We start from the raw sequence: 25,072 nt of genomic DNA on the forward strand, positions 1-25,072 counted from the left end.
CCCTTCCCCACTCCTCCCCCCACCCTCTCATCCCCCCTCCTGCCGGGTGCTCCCCCCTCCCCTTTCCCCCTTTTCCCCCCCCCTCCTTCCTCCTTCTCCCCTCCCTCCGCCCTCCTTCTCCCCTCATATTCCTTCTTCCTAATTCTCTTCTTCGCTCCCTCAAGTTCCTCCCTTCTTCCCTCCTACCTGGGGCTCCCTTCTCATTCACTCTCCCCCGTACTTCCTTCTATTTCTTCTCTCCCCTCTTTCCTCCTCCCCCTGTCTCTTTCTCCTTCCTCCCTTCTCCTTCATCCTCCCGCTTCCTCTCTCCTCTGCTTTCCTCATTCTTTACTGGTTCCGCCACGTATCTCTTTCTGCCCTCTTTTTCCCTGGTTCCTACCTCCTCCTTCTCTGCCTCTACCCTCCCTACCCGCCTCCTCTCTTCCTCCTTCTGTCCTTCCCTCCCTGTCTTCCTCTCGCTCTCTCTCTATCTCTCTTTACCTCTCTTTCCTTTCTCCCTCTCTCTCCCCTCTCTTTCCTTTCCCCCCCCTTTTCCCCCCCCCCTACATCTTTCCCTCCTTCCCTCCTCCGGATCTCTCCATCCCTCCTTCCTCCCTCCGCCTACATACTTTCTCCCTCCGAACAGCTTACCTTCCCTCCCTCCATCCTTTCTACTTTCTCCTACCTACTCCCTACCTTCATTTTTCTCTGCCCCTTCCCCCTCTCTCCCTACCTCTTCCCTCCTAATTCTTCCTACTTTATCTTTCCTCCTTCCTTCTCTCTCTCTCTCTCTCCTCTCTCCCTCCCTCCTCTTTTCCTCCTTTTTCTCTCTCATCTCTCTCTGCCTCCACCCTCCTTCCTCCTCCTCCCTTCTCCCCATTCTTCCCTTTCCCTCCTCTATCCACCCTCCTCCCCACACCCTCCTCCCCCTCTATCTCCACCCCTCTTCTTTTCCTCAATCTCTCTTCCACCCCTCCCCCCTGCCCTCCCCCTTTCCCCCCCTCCTTTTTCCCTTTTCCATTTTTTCCCCAGTCGCCTTTCCTTTTCCCTTCCCCCGTCACTCCCTCCCCCCTCTGCCCCTTTCCTCTATCCTTTTCCCCCCTCCCCCCTCCCCCTTTAAATCCCCCCCCCTCCCTCTTTTCCCTCTAAATCCCTCCTTCCCCCCTTTCATCTTCCCCGTTCCTTCCCGTTTCCCTTTTTCTTTCCCCTCTCCCCCCCTACCCCCCATCCTCCCCTTTATCCCCCCCCCCGCCTTCATCCCGTCCCTCCCTCCATCTCCCTCCCTCCCCCTCTAACTCTCTTCTTCCACCCCTCCCTCCTCCTCCCGCCTCCTTCCCTTCCTCCCTCCACCCTCTGCCTGCCTCAAGGGCGTAAATGACGTGCGGTCCTCACCAAATGCCATTTCATGCTCGGCTCCTTCGCATTTTCCACGTCCCGGGATGACACTGTTTTTCCCCTTTTTTGCGAGGAGGGGGGGTGTCAATTAGTTCTCCAAGAAAGGAACGAAGAAGAAAATAAGAAGAAAAATAAGATAAGAGAGGAAAGACGGGTGGGTGGTGTGTGTGCATGTAATATATATATATATAATATATATATATATATATATATATATATATTATATATATATATATATATATATATATATATATTTTTTTTTTTTTTTTTTTTTTTTTTTTTTTTTTTTTTTACGGTAGGTTCATGTTTGAGCCGCCATGGTCACAGCATGATACTTAATTGTAGTTTTCATGTTGTGATGCTCTTGGAGTGAGTACGTGGTAGGGTCCCCAGTTCCTTTCCACGGAAAGTGCCGGTGTTACCTTTTAAGTAATCATTCTTTCCATTTTATCCGGGCTTGGGACCTACACTGACTTGGGTTGGCTTGGCCACCCAGTGGCTAGGTAGGCAATCGAGGTGAAGTTCCTTGCCCAAGGGAACAACGCGCCGGCCGGTGACTCGAACCCTCGAACTCAGATTGCCAGTCTTGAGGCCGATGCTCTAACCACTCGGCCACCGCGGCCTTTATGATATATATATATATATATATATATATATATATATATATATATATATATATATATATAATATATATATATTCGTCCCTTTTCCTTCTCCACTTTTCTTTCCTTTTCTTCTCGTCTTCTTCTTTTCTTCCTCATTTTTCTCATCTTCCTCTAATTTCTTCCCCTCTCCTTCTTCCTCTTCCTCTTCCTTTTCTTTTTTTTCCTCCTTTTCTTCCCCATCCTTATCTTTCTCAATTTCTCCCGCTTCTCTTTTTCCCTCATTTCTAACTTATCTATCTTCACCTCATTTTCTTCGTTCTTCCCTTCCTGCCCCTCCTCCTCTTCCTCATATTCCTACTTCTCCACCTCCTACCCCTTCTCTTCCTACTCTTCTTCCTCTTTCTCATCTCCCTCCTCCTACTCCTCTTGCCCTTCCTCTAACAACCCAAAGTCGTCCGCAGTTCAGGGTTGAAAAGACGACTGAACGATCATCACACTTGGCCAAAACACTATTTGCATTTACATATCACTTACACTTTCTTCTTTCCGTAACGACAGAAAAAAAATATATACTTCTGCTAGTCATTTTTTCAGTTAAGGATCATGGGTTTAAAAAGAGAAGTAAGAATCAATAAGAGATTTCAAAGAATATTTCAGGTCAATATGCAGACTTTGAATTTGTGGAAAATCGAATTTCAAAGAAGGATAATCTCTCAATTTTATGCACACACACACACACACACACACACCACACACGCACTCATACACACACACAAATCGCTCACATGCGAGTGTACGTACATCCATACACATCGTCCACGCATTTCCATGAGCACGGAGATAGCATATATTGGGTAAGTCTTAGATACGCTAGTGGGTGAGTCCAGCGTAGATATGATAGCGAGATGAGAACAGCCAAAATATTACCTAAACAATTTCTCCCCTGGGCAAGGATCATTGGTCAACACCCCAGTATAATGACCCAAGCCAAACTGCATCCTGGGGTTCGAGGATAGTACCATAAGAGCTCCCCGCGCCACGGTGAAGCTGCTGGGAGAAGGGCAGTGATATATATATATATATATATATATATATATATATATATATATATATATATATATATATATAATGTGTGTGTGTGTGTGTGTGGTGTGTGTGGTGTGTGTGTGTGTGTGTGGGTGTGTGTGTTTTGTTTTTGTGTGTATTTTTGTATATATAAAATTTTGGGAAAATTATTTTGGGGGGGTTCATTAAAGGCCTTTTTCCCCCTTTCCCCAAAACCCCCTGATTCCGAGGGTTTCCAAGGCCCCCCCGGCCCGGGCGGGGTTCCCGGGCCCCAAAGGAAAATGATTGCCTAAAAAGGGTAACCCGGCACTCTCCGGTTGGGGGAAATGGGGAAAGTTCCCCAAAAATAAAAACCAAAAAACTCTTGTAAAGGAACGGGGAACCCAAAAACCCCCTTTAGAAAAAAAAATAAAACTTGAAAACTAAAATTTTAATATAATAAAACCACGGGGGCCCACCAAAAATGAATCCCTTATTTAAAAAAAAATAATATACCTTTAATATAATAATATATAAAAAAAAAACAAATTTATAAAAATATTTTATATATATTTTATATATTATATATATATATATATAAAAATTTTAACCCATTTTATGTGTGGGTGTGTGTGTGGGGTTTTGTGTGTGTGTGTGTGTTGTTTTGGGGGGTGTGTGTCTTTGGGGGCGGGGTGTGTGTTTTAGGGGGTGTTTATAATTATGTAATATGGGGGGATAAAAACGTTTTATATATATCAAATAGGGTATATGTTTTTCTTATATATTATTATATATTTTATAAAAAAATTTTTTAATAAAGTAAAATTATATATATTTTATTTAACAAAAATAAAATTATTAAAATTTTTATATATATATATATTTTTTTGTATTTTTTTGTTTTTATAAAATTTTTATATATATAAAATTTTTTTAAAAATATAATTTTATAATATAATATATATATGAGGCCGTGGGGGCCGAGGGTTGGGCATCGGAAAAAAAATTTGTCACGAGGGGCAATCTGATTTCGGGGGTTTCGAGTCACCAAACCGGGCGCATTGCCCCCTTTGGGCAAGGAATTTTCACCTCGATTGCCCCCTAGAAAAGGGAATATCGCCTTGAGAATTTAAAAACAAATTTGTCGTAGGGGAAAGGGCCCCGCCGTGGCAAAAACCGGGGTTTGATTAGGAAGGGAATCCAATCAGGCAAGGGGGGCCACTGCCATATATAACCTCTCAGTAAGTAAATTTGTCCTGGGGTGGAAAATAAATTTTCTTTTGAAAAAAAAAAAAAAAGAAGAAAAAAAAAAAATATATACATATTTTTTATCTGTTGTGGGGGTTTTTGTTTTTGTGTGGGTTTGTGTGTTTGGTTGGTTTGATATTAGGTATATTTATGTTTGAACATTGAAATTTTTAAAAAAACATACACCCCACACCACACACAACAAAATTTTCACTCTCCACACACACACACACACACACACCCCACACACCACACACACACACACACAAAAAAAATATATTTTATATATATATAAATATATATATATACATATATGTAAAATATCATCAAAAAAAGGGAAAGCTCATGTTTGAGCAGCCGTGGACCTCTCCACCTTCCCACAAAAAACTCGATTTTACGCTTTTTTTTTCCCCATTTAAAACATCGACAGCCCGCAAAAAATTTTTGATATTGTGGGTTCAGTCTTGTCTTGGGTTTTGCCTCTTCCTCTTTTTCCTTTTCCCCAACCCCTGCAGCAAGTTTTTCTCAATATTTTTATTTCCCTCATTACATGACAATAAATTTTAATTTCCTTTGTTCAAGATGTCCAACAGTGGGTTTTTACAATTTATTTTTCTCAGCACTTCATCATTCTCTTCTCTGCCCAGCTAAAAAAGAAAGTACTCGTCTGTAACACCACATTTCAAAATTTTGATTTTTTTTCTTGTCTTTTCCTACTTCAAAAAACCCAACACCCCGAACCATTTTATGCAATTGGGAAAAAACTAAGGAGTTCAAAAACCCTAAAGTTTTGCCCGAAAGGGAAATGCTTCGGTTTTTCCCAGATGTTTTTGAGACCCAAATTTGGGGTTGTTTTTGGGCAATGGTAATTTTTTTTTTACCCCGGGGGGAATCATCATATGTATTATTTTAAAACAGCCCAAGATAAGTGAACTTTTTCCCACATTTTCCCCCAATCTTTCCCATTGATTGTAACTGTTAAACATTGTTCATTCCCCGGTTATCTTTGAATCTTCATGTTTTTCCCTTTAAAAGGTTTTCGGCTTTAAAAAAAGAGGTTTGCTGCCTCTCAAAAACTTTATCGGGGTAAGTTTGTATTTTGTTTTCCTCAACCCAAAATTTAAATTGGGCTAAGATTAAAAGTTTGTAAATTAAAACAACCAAAAAAGTTTCCCCTTTTTAAAATTCTTTCCCTAAGGCACCTCTTTTGTTTTAAAATTTTTTTATTAAAGGGGTTTTTGGGAAAATTCAACCACTTTTTCCGAGGATTGGTTAACTTAAAAAAACCAAATTCGTTAACCCTAAGGGTTTTTTTGATGCTTGTTTTTCATACAATTTTAAAATTTAATTTTTTTTGGGGTTTTTGGGGAAAACCCCCCCTTTTCCCTTCATTTAAATTCCCAAATTTTTTTTCCCAAAATTTTCAAAAAACCCTGTACTTTTTAACTTTGCCATTATGGTTTCCTTTTGGAGGGGTTCCCTTTTTTTTAGGGGATAAAATTTAAATTTCTTTTCCTTTTTCCTTTTTTTGGGTACTTTTAGGGGAAAACCCCGCTTTCTTTTCTGCTTTTTTCCCTTTTGGGGATTTTTTAATTTTTTATTTTTTTAAGGCAATAATTCCCAAAAAAATTTTGGCGTTGGGGTTTATGGAAATTAAGTCAAATTAAATTTTTGGGTTGGATTTTGGTATTTTTTTTTAAAATTTTGGGGAAAAAGATTATTTTTTACCCCATTTCGGCCATTTTCTTTATTTCCGGATTTTTTTTTTGGAGGGGTGTAAAGGAAGGGGTTTCAAATTTCCCGCAAGCATTTTAATTTTCTGCTTGTTTTTTTTCCCATCTTTGGGGCTTCTTTAATTTTTAAATTTTTTAATGGGCCTTTTTAAAATTGTGGGCTTTTGGGTTTTTCTTTTCCTTTGTTTTTTCAGATTAAAATTTGTTTTTGTTTTTATTTTTTCTTAAAGTTAACAATTTTTTTCCCACAATCTTTGGGTTTTTTCCTTCACATTTTTAAAAAAAATTTTTTCCATCTTCGTTTTGATAAGAGTTTTGTAGGGTTTAAATTTGTTAAGTTATTTTTGAACTTTTTTTGGAAGTTTTTATTTGGGTTTTTTAAAGGGGAACCCCGGGTTTTTAATTTTTTTGGGAAATTTAAATTTTTTAAAAATTATTTTTCCCCCTTTTTTTGTCGCAAAAACTTTGACTTTTTGGGGATTTTGTTTTTTGGGTTTAAAAAATTTAAATTTTTCACAGGGAATTAAAAAAAATTTACCTTTTTATTTTTAAACCCAATTTTAATTGTTTAATTTTTAGTTTTTTTTTTTTCGGATTCCGGGGGAATTTTTTTCTCTTGGGGGGGGAAAAGGGTTTCTTAAGAGTTAGAAAAATTTTTTTTCCCTTCTTCCCAATATTTGGTTTTTCCTAAGATTGAAAATTCAAATTTTGGGGTTTTGCTTTCTTAATTTTAAAAGGTTTTTATTGGGCTTTAAATTGGTGTTTGGCGTTTTTTTTTGGGAATTTTTTTTTTAAAGGTGATATAATTTTTCCTTTTCGGGGAAAAAAGGTCTTGTTTTTTTTTTTGAAATTCCATTTTTTCCCAAAAAATTGGTCCATTTTTCCTGTTTTTTGCGGGTTGAAAAACCACGTTACGGGGCGGGGGGTTTTAACCAATTTTTCTTTTTCCAAAATTATTGTTTTAAGGTTTTCAAAAAAAAATTTTTCTTTACTTTTTTGTAACTTTAAATGTCCCTTCCCAAAAACCGTTTTCCCCCCCGGGGGGGTTTTAAAATTTTTTTTATTTTTCCATTTTGGGCTTTGGGGGAAAAAAAATAGGGGGAAATCCCCGGTTAATTTTTTTTTTCCCCCCAAAAAAAATTTTTCCCCCTTTTTTTAAAAATTGTTGCCAAAAAATAATTTGGGGAAAAAAGTATAAAAAATTAATTTTTTCACCGAATATTGGGGGTGGCAGCAGGAACCCTTTTTAGGGGGTTTTGTTGGTTTCCTTTTAAAAATGGGTCATTTTTTGGGCTTACCCAAAAATTTAAAATTTGATTTGAAGTTTTTTTAAAAAATAAAATTGTTATATAATTTTTCTTCTTTTAAAAAAAGGAAACTTCTTTTTTCCCAAAATTTAAACCAAACCCCCAAGCACCCCAACCCAAAACTTTGTATTTATATTTGTTTAAGAAATTATAGGAATTTAAATTTTAATTTTTTAATTCCAGTTTTAATTTTTAATTTTTAATTTAATTTTTTTTATTTTTTGTTTCCGGTTGCTGTTTAACTTGCCCGGAGGGTTTCCCAAACTAAGCCCCCGGGGGAAAAGGAAGGGGCAGGGATAATTATTTTTTTTTTAAAATTTAATTTAAAAGGGGTTTTAAAAAATAAAAGTTGATGGTGGTTTTTGGTTTTTGGGGGGGTTTTTGGCTTTTTAAAAATTACACTTTTAATCCCAACTTTATTAAGGGTAAAACCGGAAATCCGTTGAACCGGGGAACCCCTTTCCCAAAACCCCACTTCCCTTTTTTTCCAATTTCCACCGAAAACCCTTTTTGAAAATTGGGTCTACCCTTGGGTCGGGCCCCCCTTCGTTTATTTTCCCCAACCCGGAAAAACAATTTTTCTAATACTTTATTTAATTAATAAATAAATTTAAATTCCTTTCTTTAAAAGTTCCAAATCTTTAACTTTTAATTTTTTCCACTTCATCACCCTTCCCCCAGAAAACCAAAAACCCAACCCCAAAACACAAAACTTTTGGGATTTTTTGTTATTTTTAAAAAATAAAAAAAAAGAATTTTTTTTTTAATTAAAACAAGTATTAAATTTTTAATATTTTTAAAATGTGGGTTTTTTGGGTGTTAAACCTTGGCGCTTTTCAAGGTAATTTCTTTTTTTTGGGGAAAAGGGCATATATTTTAAAAAAATTTTTTCCCCAAAATAACCTTTAATTTTAAATACCCTTATTTAATTTTTTTTTTTTTTTTTTTTTTTTTTTTTTTTTTTTTTTTTTTTTTTTATTTTTTTTTTTTTTTTTTTTTTTTTTTTTTTTTTTCCCCCCTTTTTTTTTCTTTCTTTTGTTTAAATTTTTTTGGGGGTGGGGTGGTTGTGTGTTTTGTTGTCTGAACATTTTTCCCCTTAAGGGGTTCACACTTTTTTCCATAAAAATTTTTAATAATTTTTAAACCCAACGCGCAAACACACAGATATAAAAAAATAAAATATATTATATTTATTTTATAATAAAAATATATAAAATTATTATTATATATATATATATAAATATATATAGGACGATTTTTTAGGGGCGAGGGAGGGTGGAGGGGGTCACGGCTGCTAAAACTTTGAGCATACCGTTTTTGATTGATAATATTTTAATGTGTTTTGGGGGGTGTGTGTGTGTGTGTGTTGTGTGTGTGTGTGGTGAGAGTGTGGGGTGTTGAGTGTGGGGGGTGTGTAGGGTGGTGTTTCCCTATTATGTATAGGGTATATAGAATGGTATATTATAAAAATATGTTTTATATATAATATATAAAAGATATATATATAATATAATATATATTTTATATATATATATATAATCTTGTTTTATATTTTGTATATATAATAATTTTTATAAAATATATATATTTTAAAATAAAAATATAATATATATAAAAAATATTTTTTTTGTGTGTGTGTGTGGGTGTGTGTGGTGGTGTGGGTTGTGGGTGGGTGACCCTTTGGGGTGTGTGGGTGTTGGTGTGTGTGTGTCTGTGTGTGTGGGTGTGTGTATGTATGTACACACACACACCCCAACACACACACACACACACAAAAGATATATAATAATTTTAATTTTAGATATATATATATTTTAAAATATTTTAAAATATATATATATAAATGTAGGTAGGGATATATATATGTTGTTAACATATGAAATATATTTTCTTAAAATTTTTTCTATATATTTTATATATTATAATATAATAATTTTCGTCGGTAAGTAAGTTTGATTTACGTTTAAAACTTTTTTCTTTCAACGGAGAAGAGTGGGGGGGATGGAACTCCAAACACGGTTTTCCAATGCCCTCAGGTCGGTGGGTAGTTAGGTGAAGCCACCGTGAGGTGAGTCTCCGCTTATTAGGCGGGGCGAAGGGGGAAAAGCAGCATTCGCCTACGGGACCAAAAAGGGTTTAGCAGTTCTCTTTCCCTTTTCTTTCGGTTTTTCTTTCTGCCCATTTCCCGGGACAAAACCCTTTTTGGCCCGTGATGGGACCTGTGCGGGTTGGGGGCCCTCCGAATGCGGGCGTCAAGGGGGTTTCCCCGCATGTGGGTGGGGAGGAGTCCCCACCCAGCAGGGGCCCGTGGGGGGCAAATTTCCAAAACATCGGTGGGGGAAGCCACTTTTCGGGGGTTTTTTTCTTTAAACCCGGGCCACGTGGTGACTGTGCCCATTTGCGTGTTTTTCTTCCGCCTCCTGCCGCATTTTCTGCGGGTTGCGGTTTGGGGGGGGCCACGACGCGCGGGTCACGGCCCGCGTGCCCCTCGTCGCTTTACCCCAACTTCGGCCCCCCCTTGCCAATTCGATTCCGACCTAGCTTTTGCCACGTTGGCGGAGCCCGTGGTCTTAAAAACACCGCCAAACAGCCCCGGGTTTTGTGCCTGCCGCCCCAACCCGAGGGCGACGCCGGGCCCCCGACCAGCGGGGGTTAGTCGGCGGGGGCAAGGTCGCTGGGGCGCGAAAGGTCTTCAGCCAGCCCCTCCGCCCGGTTTGGAAGTCGGAGCTTCAGGAAAAGGGGACGCCTGTCCCGGTTTAGGGCCTGTCACAAACGACGGGAGTTTTTGTGAAAGGCGGAGTGGCGGGGGGACGGGGACCCCTGCCACGGTGACTCGGGGGGCCTTCAGACTCAGGACGGGACTCCCGGGGGGTAATCGCGGGCCCGCCCGCCCGTTTGGGCCCCGGGGCTGTGGGCGGCCCAAAGTTTTTCCGGGGGGGTCTTTTTGACTTTTTCCCACTTCAGGGATTGGATTGTTGATTTTGGGTTATGTAAAAACATGCACTAATTTCCCCCCATTTCGGTTTCATTGAAAGCTAAAATTATAAGATAAAAAAAGGGAGAGTTACACAGATTATAATTACACAGTAACGTAATTATTAATTTTTGGGACTATAAAAGAAATGAAAAAAGAAACGGGGGACCAAAGCATGAAAAAAATTCCCTGAGTTCCAAAGTGTTCAGGGGAAAATTCCGTAAATTTTTATTTGTGTTGAAATGCTGGAATTATGCTTTCAGCAGAACATGGAACCCAAAAGCTGAAAATCTTCTAAAGTGCGTCCAGGTTTTTGGAAATTTAATCTCCAGAACTTAATAGTTAGGGTTTAAAGTATGTCTGGACTGTCAAAAACTGCACCCCCCCCCCCCCCCTTGCCTGCCTAGCCGCTGGGGGGGTAAACCCGCCCAAGTCAGTTTCCGGTTTCCCGAACCGGGGGAAATAGGATGGGGGACCCCATAAAAAAAACCCGGGGGGAGGGCAACGTAGGGCCAAAACACAAAAACACACATAAAAAACACACCACATAAAAAAACCACCCCACCCCCCCCACCCAAAAAAAAAACCCCCAAAAACCCACACACACTTTTTTTCGGTAGGTTCAAGCCGCCGTGATCAAGCATGAACTTTAAATTTTAGTTTTCTGTTTCGGGTGCTCTTGGGGTGAGTACGGGGGGTTTTTCCCCTGTTTACAAATTTTTGCCGGTTTTTTTACCTTTTAAAAAGGAAACATTTTTTTGTAAATTATCCGGTTTTTTTTGGGGAAAAAAATAAAAAATTTAAATTTTTTTCCTTTTGAAAAAAAAATTTTTTGGTTTTTTTTGTTGAAATTCCCTACTTTTAATTGGGGTTTTTTCTTTTGTATTTGAATGTTTAAAACTATCCCTTTCGTTTCCCCAAAGTTTTATTTCCAATTTTTTTTTCAAAAAGAACTTTCCCGGGGTTTTTATTCTTTTTTGGAAAAAAAAGTTTTTTTCTTTTTTGCTTCCAATTTTTTTTTAAAAATTGGGGCGCCTTTCCCATATTTTAAGGTTGATAACCCCCGGACGGGGGAGTGGTTTAAATTTTAAACCTTTTTTTTTTAACTTGGGGTTTGGGGTTTTTTTAAAATTGGGGGAAACCCCAAAGGGCCCTTTTTTTCCCAACTTTCCGCAGTGGTTCCAACTAACCCCTTTAAAAAGGGGAGGGAATTATCTTTTTGCGGTTGAAAAAGGTTAAACCCCCCCCTTTAAACCCCAGAAAAAATAAAATTTTTTGGTTTTTATGGGAAAAAGGGAAACCCGTTAGGAGAACTGAAAAGGGTTTTTTACCCGATATCCACTGCCCTGTGCCGACAGTTTCACCCAAAAACCCTTTGGTATAGGGAGCTAATAGGGGGGCATCCTTGTTCAAGGGAACCCCAGGGTTTCAGTTTATTGTTTACCCAAAAAAAAAAAAAAAAAAAAAGTTTTTTTTTTTTTTTTTTTTTTTTTTTTGGCGGGTTCCCCCGGATTTCCATGGGTTTTTCTTGGGAATTTAGAGCGGTGGTTTACCCTTGCCTTCCACCCGGGGTTTTTTTTTTTTCGAGGGCACCAAACCCCTATTTTCCCGGCACTGACTTGGGCTGGCTTGCCCCCCCAGCGGGTTGGTAGGCAATCGAGGGTTTAAGTTTCCCTTTCCCAAGGAACACCCGGGGGCCGGTGATCGAAAACCCCTTTAATCAGATTTGCCCCTCCCCTGACAGTCCTTTGGAAACCCCATGCTCTAACCACCGGCCCCGCGGGACCCACACAGACAGGTTTCCCCGTGCGAAGGTATTTAGGGAAAAAAACAAAAGTGTCAGGGGTTTTTTTTCACTCCTTTTCTTTCCTGTTCCCAAGGGGTTCCCGGGGGGCCCGGGCCTTTTGACGACTGTTTACGGGGATGGGCAGGGGGTATGAAAGACCAAGGGGAGATAGCAATCCACGGTTATTGCAGTCCCCCAGTTTTTTTTTTTTGGGAAAAAAGGGGTCAGTCGGGAAAGGGCCCCCCTCACTTTTTACACCAAAACGCTTTCGCACCTCCCGCCAGCCAAAAAACCGCGCCGGAGTCTCGCGCCAACCCCGCCCCCAGCCAGTCACCCCAACACTTGGTTTGGCGCGCTTTTTTTCGCCACCAACCCCACATATACATAGTGCAAATGAAATTTGTGTAACAAAAAATAATAATATATATATTAAAATAAATATTATAATATAAATATAAATGTATTTTATATAACACACATACCCCATACACACACACTCACACACACAGACAAACACACCCCACCCCTCATACACAAACAAACACACTCACACACAAAACTGAGCGAGCGCGCGCGCGACCAGAGCCAATTCTAGGTAAAAAAAAACCTTTGATACGGGGTCCTGGGAGCCAAGGGGCCCGGGTGTTTGGGCCCCCCCTGTTTTTTCTCTTTATCGTATTTCTATGTAATTTTCAGTTTCTTATTTTGGTAAGACCCCCCCCCAAAAAAAAAAAAAAAAAAAAAAAAAATTTATATATAAATAATTTAAAAAAAAATTATATATATCTGTATGTTTGCCAAACCTTCCTCGTACAAAGATTTTTTTAGATAGATAGATAGATAGATTTTTCCCCAGAAAATATAAGTATAAATTAAATATTTTTTCTTTTACCCGGGAGGTTCATGTCTGAGCCGCCCTGGTTTACAGCCTGATAAATTAAATTTAGTTTTTTAGTTGTGATGCTCTTGGGGAGTACCCTGGTAGGGTCCCCCGTTCCTTTCCAAAGGGAGAGTGCCGGGGGTACCTTTTTGGGAATCATTCTCTCAATTTTTTCCCGGGGTTGGGGGCCCGCACTTGGGGGTTGGGTGGCTTGGCCACCCAGTGGCTAAGTAGGCAACAAGGGGAAGTCCCCTTTCCCCAAGGAACAACGCGGCGGTCGGTGACTCGAACCCCGAAATTTAGGGTTGCCCCGTGGGCAGTCTTGAGTCCGACGCTTAAAACCCTTCGGCCACCCCGGCCTTTTACGATCATGGGTTCCCTGATTTTTTTTTGGGAATTTTGGGGGGTTTTCCATTTCCTTTCCCCCCGGGGTTTTTTTTGAGTCACCATCTCTATTTACCCGGCCTGACTTGAGCTGGCTTTGGGCCCCCAGTGGCTAGGGAGGCAAACGAGGGGGAAATTCCTTTCCCAAAGGGGGAAAAAACCGGCCGGGGCGGTGATCGAACCTCGAACTCAGATTGGGCCCTCCCGGGCAGCTTGAGTCCGACGCTCTAACCATTCGGGGCCCCCGCGGCCCATACTTTCATTACACAGCATATATATAAAAAATTTCAACCCAAAAAAAACGGGATGCCCATGTTTTGCAGCCTGGGGCCTCCCACCCCTCCTTCGCCACTTTCCCCCCGATCTTGGCTTTTCTTTCCACTTTTTTTCCCCTTTCCCCGTACTCCAAACACACTAAAATGCGACCCAACCCAGAAAAAGCTTTCAGAGATTTGTAAATTCCGGGGCGTTTGAGATTGTGAGGGACATATTTCACGGGGTGGAAATTCCTTCGGTTTATAAACGGGGGTAAAAAAAGAAAAGAAAAAGAAAGGAGAAAGAGAGGGGAAAAAAAAAATAATAAATATAAAATAAATAAAAAAAGCAAAAAAAAATACCAAACACCCTTTTGGGGTTGGGCCACAATAAAAATTTTTCCCGTATCCGAGACGTGAAAAAAATCCCCTGCTTTTTATAAGTTTTCCCAAAATGCATTTGCAAACTTGGGAGGACCAACTGACACTCAAAGGGGTATAATTTGGGGAAAAAAACCCGTTTTTGGGCATCATTTGCATGTTTATAATAAACCCCTTTTCTTCTTTTAACCCGGGAGGTTCATGTTGAGCCGGGCCCTGGTTTAAAAGCATGAACTTAAGGGACTTTATTTTGGACGCTCTGGAGTGGGGCACGTGGCCCGGGCCCCAGTTCCCTTTTCCAAAGGAGAGTGCCGGTTTTTCCCTTTTTGGAATCATTCTTCCCATTCTATCCGGTGCCTAAAAAACTCTGGTGAGTGTTTTAGTGTCCCTTTGCATAATAAAATGTAAATACCAAAGCAGAAAGGAAATAAACACTTAATTTTGTAATTCTAACCAGTAAATTAGTTGTCATTTCTCATTAATTACTACGAACCTCCCACCACTCCTTTTTCTTCGCTAGTACTGGCTGTGGCGTTGTTGACGTGGTGCTGGACTCACTTTCCGCAGGCCGCAAAACGGATTTTATGGAATTTAATGGGTATGGGTTTAGGGAAAAAAGGGGTTTTTGCCCTACATTGGGGTAGCCCGGGATCATCTGCTGGCCCATACATTGGTAGCCCTGAGGGCCCTTGGGGGGATTTTACGGTAAAGGAGGGGCAAGCAAGGTCCATATAATCGAGGCTATGGACGTTTCTTCCTCTTTTTCTTCTTGCCCTCGCCACTCTTCTTCGATGGCGGGCCCTAAGCTACGACTTTCTATTATCCTCTATAAACCCAAAGATTATTGCAACACAAAGGACAGAAACATAGCGTCAGCAGACTACCACATACTCCTAGGTACCCACAAAATTTCACAATACGTAAAGCAGGGCACTGAGTAAGGATATTGTAGACTCCACCTCAGACTTATAGGAAACATAATTACAGAATAATCCCCCTTTTCCCATCCCTTTTTTGGAAAAATTTTTTCTCTAACCCCCCGGGGAAAATCATTTTTGAATTTTTTACCCTAAAATTTGGGAAATCAAAAAGATACACAATAAGCAGATTGCTTATAACACGATCAGCATTGGAAATTATATTTTTACCATATTTAATCTCGTTTATTTATATGTTACTTTGGATACGAACCTGACACGACTCGTGGGTGTAAGTAAATAGTTCCTATATAGTGTTAATATTTTTATAACGCTCTCCAAGGAAATTTAGACATAATCCCTAAGTAATTATGGGAGACCTCAACGCCAAAGTAGGAAAAAATGATATAAAAATGACATCTGTGGAAAAATTCGGTCTTGGAGAATAAAGAAAAAGGTGAAGATTTTATTTAATTTTGTAGTACAAATAAAACTAGATAGCCCAAAACATTGTTTCCCAAAAAAACCCAAAAACACTTTTACACGTTTTTCACCCGGCCCCCAAAAAAAAAGCAATTTCTTCTTTTCTTCTTCTTTTTTTAACAACCCTTTTAACAAAAACGGGAAATCCAAAACCTTCCCCAATTCCCCTTAATTTTCAGAAAGGGATTTGGCGTTTTCCGCCTGGGTTGGGAATCCCATAAACCGCGGCGAAAAAGCCTTAAAAAACTGAAAAACAGGGCCAACGACAGGGGGGCTTCCCAATCCGGGGGGAAACCGAGTTTGGGGCTTCTGGGGCGATTTGTTTTCCGCGGAGGTGGCGTTTTTCGAAGGAAATCCCCAAAGGAAGGTAAAATTGGGGCGGGGGCGGGCCCAAAGGGGGAAACCAAAAAGCCGCTCCTTTGAAATAAAACCCAAGGCCAACCCCTTACACGGGCGGCGCCCCTGAAAAGGGGTTCAGGAGGTTTGACGGAGTTCCGGGTGGCCGGGTTTTTTTCGGGCCCTTTGGGTTTTAGCGGTGTGGTGGGGAGCATGTTTTGAAAAGGGGGTTTTTCCCCGGGGGGACCGGGGGGAAGGCGGGGCTAAGCAAACTATGCTATGCTTAACGTCCAGTTTAGGAATTCTAATCTCAACACTTAATAGTATGTTAACGTATGTCTGGACTGTCAAAACTCGCACCTCAATTGCCTGCCTAGCCGCTGGGTGGGTAAGCCAGCCCAAGTCAGTGCCTGGTCCCAGAACCGGGTAAATAGAGATGGTGACTCGATAAAAACACCGGGGGGAGGGCAACGTAGGCACACAGAAACACACATACACGCACACAGAAACACACACATACACACACACACGCACACATACACACACACATACACACTTTACGTAGGTCAAGCGCCGTGGTCACACAATGATACTAATTTAGTTTCCTGTGATGCTCTTGAGTGAGTACGTGGTAGGTCCCCATTCCTTTCCACGGTGAGTGCGTGTTACCGTCTAGTAATCATACTCTTATTTATCGGTGTTTGGCAGTTGTAAAAATTCATTCTTATCACTTGCAATATGGTTGGTGCGTAGCATTGTATAATACTAATATTATGAGGTTTTGCTTGTATTCTGACTTTTAAAATGCGATCATTTATTGGGCTGTACCCAATTAGTGCATTTGCAGTTTTTTTTCGTGAGAATCATAGCAACTCCGTGACTATAATTTCCTTCTTCTTTTCCAGAAAAAAAAACTGTCTTGTTTTCTTTAGTTTTGAAACTTCCATTACTTTTCCAATTGGTCTCACATATTCCTAGTATTTGAATGTTGTATCTATCCATTTCGTTACAGACAGTATGTAATTTACCCATCTCTTTCATTTTCCTAACGTTCCACGTTCCGATTTTTAATGTGTTTCTTAATTGGACCTGTTTTCTTTATCTTCTTTGTCTTCCAGATGCATGTTTAACATTGTCAGCCTGGTTGCCCACTGACTAACGCGCCCCTTGATAACCCACGCGACGGGCGATGTGGTATGAATTATCGTTTCTGTATTTAATCATTGGTGTAGAGGTTTGTCAGGAGAAAATAAAAGTTGAGTGGAATCCCCCAGGCTCCTTCTCAACTCGCAGTCTCCAACTAACTAGGAGGAATTATCTCTGCCGCTTTAAAACAGTTACACTGTAATACGCCAGACATATTATTTGGTGAAACCAGTAATCAGTAGAACTGAAGGTGTTTTCACCAGATATCCACTGCCCTGCTGCCGACAGTTTCACCGCAACCCTGGTATAGGGAGCTAATAGGGTGCTATCCTTGTTCAAGGGAACCCCAGGGTGCAGTTTATTGTCTTACCCAGGACAAATATGAATCATATATAATTATGATTATTATATATATAATATATAATATATTACATTTTTTTTTTTTTTTCTTTTTTTTTTTTTTTTTTTTTGTTTTTTTTTCTTTTTTTTCAAGTGCCCTGTCCACCGACTTGGCGATCTGGATTCCATCAGTTTGCTTTAGGCAATTCGAGGTGGTTTACCCATGCCTTCCACCCGGTGTTTTATCGATCACCCTCTATTACCGCACTGACTTGCTGTTGCCACAGCGGTTGGAGGCATCGGGTACCCCGAGCTGCTCGAACCCTACTCGAGCCACCTGGCCGGACCACACCACACAGACAGGTTCCCAGTGCGAAGTGTATCACGCAACTTACAATGTGTCAGGGTGCTGCACTCCTTTACTGCCTGTCCTACTGGGTTCGGTGAGCAGCCTCTGACGACTGTTCACGGGGATGGCAGGGATATGAAATGACAGGCAGATAGCAATCCACGGTTTATTGCAGTCCACAGTTTTTTTAGTGACAAAACGGGTCACGTCGGGGAAGGGCGGTCACTTCACACACACGCTTTCGCACCTCCCGCCAGCCAAACACCGCGCCGGAGTCTCGCGCCACCCTGCGGCCAGCCAGTCACGCAACACTTGGTTTGGCGCGCTTTTTCATCGCCACCAACACACACATATACATAGTTGCAAATGCATTTGTGTAACAATATATATATATATATATATATATATATATATATATATATATATATATATACATGTATATATATAACACACATACACATACACACACACTCACACACACAGACAAACACACACACACTCATACACAAACAAACACACTCACACACAAGCTGAGCGAGCGCGCGCGCGACCAGAGCCAATTCTAGGTAAATCAAACCTAGATACGGCGCTCCTGGGCAGCCAAGGCCGGCTGTTGGCCTCACCTGTTTTTGTCTCTTTATCTGTATTTCTATGTATATTTTCAGCCTATCTTATTTAGGTAAGACCCCCCCCCAAAAAAAAAAAAAAAAAAATATGTATATGTATATAATAATAAAACAAATTATATATATCTGTATGTAGCCAACCTCCTCGTACATGATGTATTTAGATAGATAGATAGATAGATTTACCGCAGATATATAAGTATACTTACATATACTTCTTCTTTTACCGGTAGGTTCATGTCTGAGCCGCCGTGGTCACAGCATGATACTTAATTGTAGTTTTCATGTTGTGATGCTCTTGGAGTGAGTACGTGGTAGGGTCCCCAGTTCCTTTCCACGGAGAGTGCCGGTGGTACCTTTTAGGTAATCATTCTCTCAATTTATCCGGGCTTGGGACCAGCACTTGACTTGGGCTGGCTTGGCCACCCAGTGGCTAAGTAGGCAATCAAGGTGAAGTCCTTTGCCCAAGGGAACAACGCGGCGGTCGGTGACTCGAACCCTCGAATTCAGATTGCCGTCGTGACAGTCTTGAGTCCGACGCTCTAACCATTCGGCCACCGCGGCCTTGACGATCATGGGCTTCCATGATTTTTTCTTGGCAATTTAGAGCGGTGGTTTTGCCATTGCCTTCCGCCCGGTGTTTTTATCGAGTCACCATCTCTATTTACCCGGCACTGACTTGAGCTGGCTTGGCCACCCAGTGGCTAGGCAGGCAAACGAGGTGAAGTTCCTTGCCCAAGGGAAACAACGCGGCGGTCGGTGACTCGAACCCTCGAACTCAGATTGCCGTCGTGACAGTCTTGAGTCCGACGCTCTAACCATTCGGCCACCGCGGCCCCATACTTACATATACACATGCATATATATAAAACATCATCACCAATAACGGTATGCTCATGTTTTAGCAGCCATGGACCTCTCCACCATCCTTCGCCACTCAACTCGATCTTGTGCTTTTCTTTCCACTTTTTTTCCACTTTCCTGTACTCCAAACACACTAAACTGCGACCCTAACGAGAAAAAGCTTTCAGCAGATTATGTAAATCTCGGGACGTAGAGATTGTGAGGGACATATTTCACGGGATGGAAATTCCTGTCGTTCATCATCGGTGGGTAAAAAAAAGAAAAGAAGAAGAAAGGAGAAAGAGAGGGAAAAATATATATATACATATATAAATAAATAATAAAAGCAAAAAAAATATACCAAACACCTTTGGTGTTGGGCCTACAATAAACATCTTCAGTATCCGAGACGTGACAATCCACTGCTTTGTTATAAAGTTTACAATATGCATTTGCAAACTTGTAGGACCAACTGACACTCAAAGGGTATAATTGGGAAGAAACAGTTATGACATTCATTAGCATGTTCTATAATATCCACTTCTTCTTCTTTTAACGGTAGGTTCATGTCTGAGCCGCCGTGGTCACAGCATGATACTTAATTGTAGCTTTCATGCTGCGACGCTCTGGAGTGAGCACGTGGCAGGGTCCCCAGTTCCTTTCCACGGAGAGTGCCGGTGTTACCTTTTAGGTAATCATTCTCTCCATTCTATCCGGTGCCTAAAAAGCTCTGGTGAGTGTTTCAGTGTCTTAGCATAATACAAATGTAAATACCACAAGCAGAAAGAAATAAACACTTAATTTTGTAATTCTAACCAGTAAATTAGTTGTCATTTCTCATTAATTACTACACTCCACTATAATATATATATTCTATATATATATATATATCATAGTATATATATATTAAAATAATTAAATTATAGATTATATTATTTATATGTATAACTTAGTATGCCTATATATATATATATATATATATATATTATATATATTATATATATATATATGATATATCTATAGATATATATGCATATAGATATATATATCATATATAATATATATAGTATATATCTATAGTATATATATATATATATATATATATATGCATATATATATATAGTATATGTATATATATCTCTATCTATACTCTAGATATTCAGTTACATTATTTCTATATATATATATTATCTACTATTATATATATTTATATCAATCTACTCTATATATGTATTATATATCTATTACAATCTTCTTCTTTATTATAATATATATCTATATATCTCTCTCTATCTATATCATCTCTATATATATATTATATATATATATGCATATATATATAATATGCATATATTATATGCATCTATATATGCAATATTATATATGCATAGATATATATATATATATAATCTATATATATATATATATATCATATAATATATCTATAACGATATATATATATATAGTATATATATTATGCCATATATAGATGATATAATATATATATCTATATTCTATCTCATATCTATATCTATATATATATTATATATAATATATATATATCATATATACTATATCTATAATACGCTGCCATCACCTGTTTAGACGTCCAGAACATGATGAATTAAAGATGGAGACAACTAGAAGAGTGTAACGAGATCAAAAGGAAAGTGTGTATGTGTAGCAAGGAGACAATACTAATTCCAGGGTTTCCGTCTGCTAAGCGTGATTAGCTCCGAGGGGAGTGCGTGTCAGCCTTAGGGGTTGATAGAATGTACTCATTTGCTTGCCATAGGTTAGCCAATTAATGGTATCATTTGTCTCTTTCAGGGTTTCATTTAAAAATAGGAAATTGCTTCACGAGCTTTAAACTACATGTATTGATAAATAGACATACTTTAGAATAATACAATTAGAAACAATCGGAAAAGTTACAAACAGGGAAAACCCACATTGAACGAAAAACTAAAACAAGGAACGAACGATAAAAAGAAGGAGAAGAAACAGAAAACGGGCGTAGCACTCTGTTTTTAATTGTAACAATGTTTAAAAAAATAAATTCCCTTTCTTACCGCCCAGCAAACACCTCGCCCTTACCGACCGACCAACAAGAAACACAAACCCACGTCTTAGCCTCCACGGGTATAAGGTCGGCCACTAAAGGACGTCTCCAGACAAGGCTACCCCCCCTTTCTGTCTCTCAGCGTCTTCCCCGGGCTATACATACCACCAACCATCAAGGATTCAGTGAATGGGCTATTCTACTGCCCGGGAACGAAACAAACGAATCCCCCCTCCCTAGGTGGCGTAACAGGCCCTTAAGTGTAAAATTTACTTTGCATATCTCTATAAATTTACAAAAAAAAAACGTACACACCCCTAAAAGAAAATGTGTATAAAAACTGGAATAAAAATAAGATGATGAAATTTACCGCAAGTCTTTACCCAATAGTGCATAAAGTAAATATAAGAAGAAAATGGTTTTAATTTCGTTTTTGACAGGTTATAGTTCATAAAATGCAAAATGTAACAATAACACAAAGAAAATAGATATATAGAAGAGGGGTAACACATTTTATCCCCCTCGTCGGTTGGCCGTGTGGCATTCGGAACTAAAGACTTCATGGAACTATATAACATACCACACACACCACACACACCCACTCACACCCACACACACACACACACACACACACACACACCACGACACACACCACACCACATACACACACATATATATATTTTTATTTTATAATATAATACAATAATAATAATGTAATAATAATAATAACTCTTTTATTATTTTTTTATTATTATTATTATTCTTATTATTATTATATTATTATTATTGAAAAGTTTCTATAGATTGCCATTAAATTAAACACGGGTCACTACAGCGACCGAGTGTGATTGGTTTTGAGGTAATGGAACACCAATAAAAGATGCGAACAATTACAAATTAACACTCGTCAAGTCGGTCACGACATAAAAATATTTTTAGATCGATAATGCTCCATTGAGAACTGCGCTGTGATGTTTAAAACTATATTTGGATTTTCCGGTATTTGTTCAAAAACATTTCATAACCTTTCTTTATAAGGCCAATTGCCCTAGTCCTTTTCTTCTTCTTCTTTTCTTCGTCTTCTTCTTCTTCTTCTATTATATTATTTATTATTATTAATACTTATATCATTAGAAATCATCTAGTAATATTTATGTAATGATAATAATGATAACGATTTAAGATGCTGACATAATAATAATAGTAGGGATATAATAGTAGTATAATATTATAATAATGAGTAATGGTAATAATAACAGTAATAATTGCAATATCATATATAATAAAACAACAAAATGATAATGAAAATAATAATACCTATAATATATTATATGGTACCATTACTATAATTATGAACAATAATAATGATAATACATAAATAATAAAATATAATATAAACTATACAAATACTGATGGTAATAGTAATCACAATAATATCATAACAATAATGAGAATATATTGATAATATTTGATACTACTATCTACGCCTAATTAGTATAATATATTTAATGATAATATAATGTGATGATGATGACGATGACGATGACGATGACGAGATGACGTGACGCTGACGATGACGATGATGCAGATGAAGATGAAGAGAAGATGAAGATCAAGATGAGATGAAGTATGAGGATGAGATGAGGATGAGATGAAGATGAGATGAAGATGATATGAAGATGAAGATGATAATATATCATCAAATGATGATATTGGCATAGTAAACAGGCAGGCGGTGTCCGAGTGGTTAGAGCATCGGACTCCGAGACTGCTGCTGCCTGCTAGCTCTAAAGCAAATTAAGGACGCTGGGTAACTGCTATCGGGCAAGCAGAGTAAGTTTATTAAGGAGGATTAGACACAGACTTTGCCGACCTAAGCTCCGAAGTGGATCCCTTATAGTTGTTACAATCTCGCGTTCGATAATAACGATAATGAGAATAAATGACAGATAATACTTTGATATGATAATGATAAAAAGAACAAAAAATGATGAACACAGCACTCACACTACATAATAACGAGGATAATAAGAATACTGATACAATACTAATACAACAATATAATGACATGATGTTAAAATAAATTTATGATGATAACCAATATCAATATTACAATTATGTAATTATGATGATACACCAATGATAATGAAAAGGTAATATTGATAATATAACAGTAATGATATAAATAATTAAAGTACTGATATATTAATAGTAATGATACTACCATACTAATATGAGAATAATAATAAACTACAGAAATCTTAATATAACACTGATAATAATAATAATAAACACCTGCTAATAACATAATAATTGTAATACTTCTGCTACTATACAATTGTTATTAGTATATTAATGGTAAAAGAGTAATTATGAAAAATAACATTAATAGGATAATAATAAAGTTTTAATAAGACATAATGAATACTGCAATAGTCGTAATAATAATTATTAACGCTATAATTGGTACTAATTTATTATCATGTATGATCATAATGATTATCATACTATAATCCGAATGATATACCAACACCATACTAACAATAATCATATTAATAATAATGATAAATAATATTGATAATAAACATAATAATGATAATAATCAAATAAAAAACATTGCTAATATAATGATAATAAAATATATAATGATAATATAATTGATAATAATAATAATAATATGATAATAAATAATTCTAATAAAACCTATAAGGATAATATAATCAAAATAAAAACAATGCTAAAATACTGCTAGTACATTAATAATATTAATAATAATAATATAATAATCGTAATAATAATAATGATAATAATAAATAGTTAATGATAATACTAATAATAATGATAATGAATGATAATGATAATGATCTGAAATGATAATGTAATGATAATAATATTATATAATAACATATTATAATCTTACGAATAGTAATAATGATATGATAATAGATAATGATATGATAATGATTAAGGATAATTCTGATAATGATAATAATAATAATGATTAATAATCATAATGATAATAATAATATACTAACAACAACAACAACAACAACAACAACAATAATAATAATAATCAAAATGATAATAATCATAATGATAATAATAATATTATACTAACAACAACAACAACAACAACAACAACAATAATAATTAAAAATAATAAAACAATAATAATGATAATAATAATAATGATAATGATAATGATAATGATAATGGTAATGATAATGATAATAATAAAAATAATGATAAGAATAATAAATATGATAATAACAGCAACAATCATAATAAAGATAATAACACCACCAACAACAACAACAACAACATTCCTTTCATTATGTATGTAGTAATGTATGTTCCTCCGCGGTTCGAGGGCTTGAGCTTGACTTCGATGATCAGTTGCTGCGGTCCGGAGATGACTGATGAGGCCGATCCGGGCCTTTAGGGCTCGCCCATCACACGGGACAGGTGTGGGTGGGGGCTGCTTTGGAGTGTCGGCGCTCCATCTATTGCGTCGCTTCATTGGATGTGCTGATGGATGAAGGGAGGGAGAGTTGCGCAGATCGTCAGCCTCCTCTCTCGTCCCTCCCTAATCTTGTCCCATTGGTCAAGACGTAGTTGAGACGGCTGGAGATAAGGTCAGGATGCAGTGGATGGCCATCATGTCCTACGTGTATCACTGTTCCCTGTTCGCTCCACACGCTTTGTTTGGGTCCGCCGTCTTGTCCGCTGAACCAGCTGGTTTACTTCTACGCACAGTCATCTGGGTCCGCCTGCATGCGTAGGTAGACGCCCTACGTTACCTACCTGTTTTTTCTTGTGGCACGCACACCGCACATGTAGACGCCGTGGGACCCGCCTTGGACTCGGGCTGGCATACCCCTAAATAGGCAATCGAGGTGACGTTTCCGTGCCCAAGGAAATCATTGTGTCATTATTACTTACATCTAAACTAGATGTATGGTAAATAATGATTGAACCCACCTACAAGCAATTAGGCTCGA

Source organism: Penaeus monodon, chromosome 17, assembly GCF_015228065.2.
Source record: "Penaeus monodon isolate SGIC_2016 chromosome 17, NSTDA_Pmon_1, whole genome shotgun sequence".
In the NCBI taxonomy this organism is placed as follows: Eukaryota; Metazoa; Arthropoda; class Malacostraca; order Decapoda; family Penaeidae; genus Penaeus; species Penaeus monodon.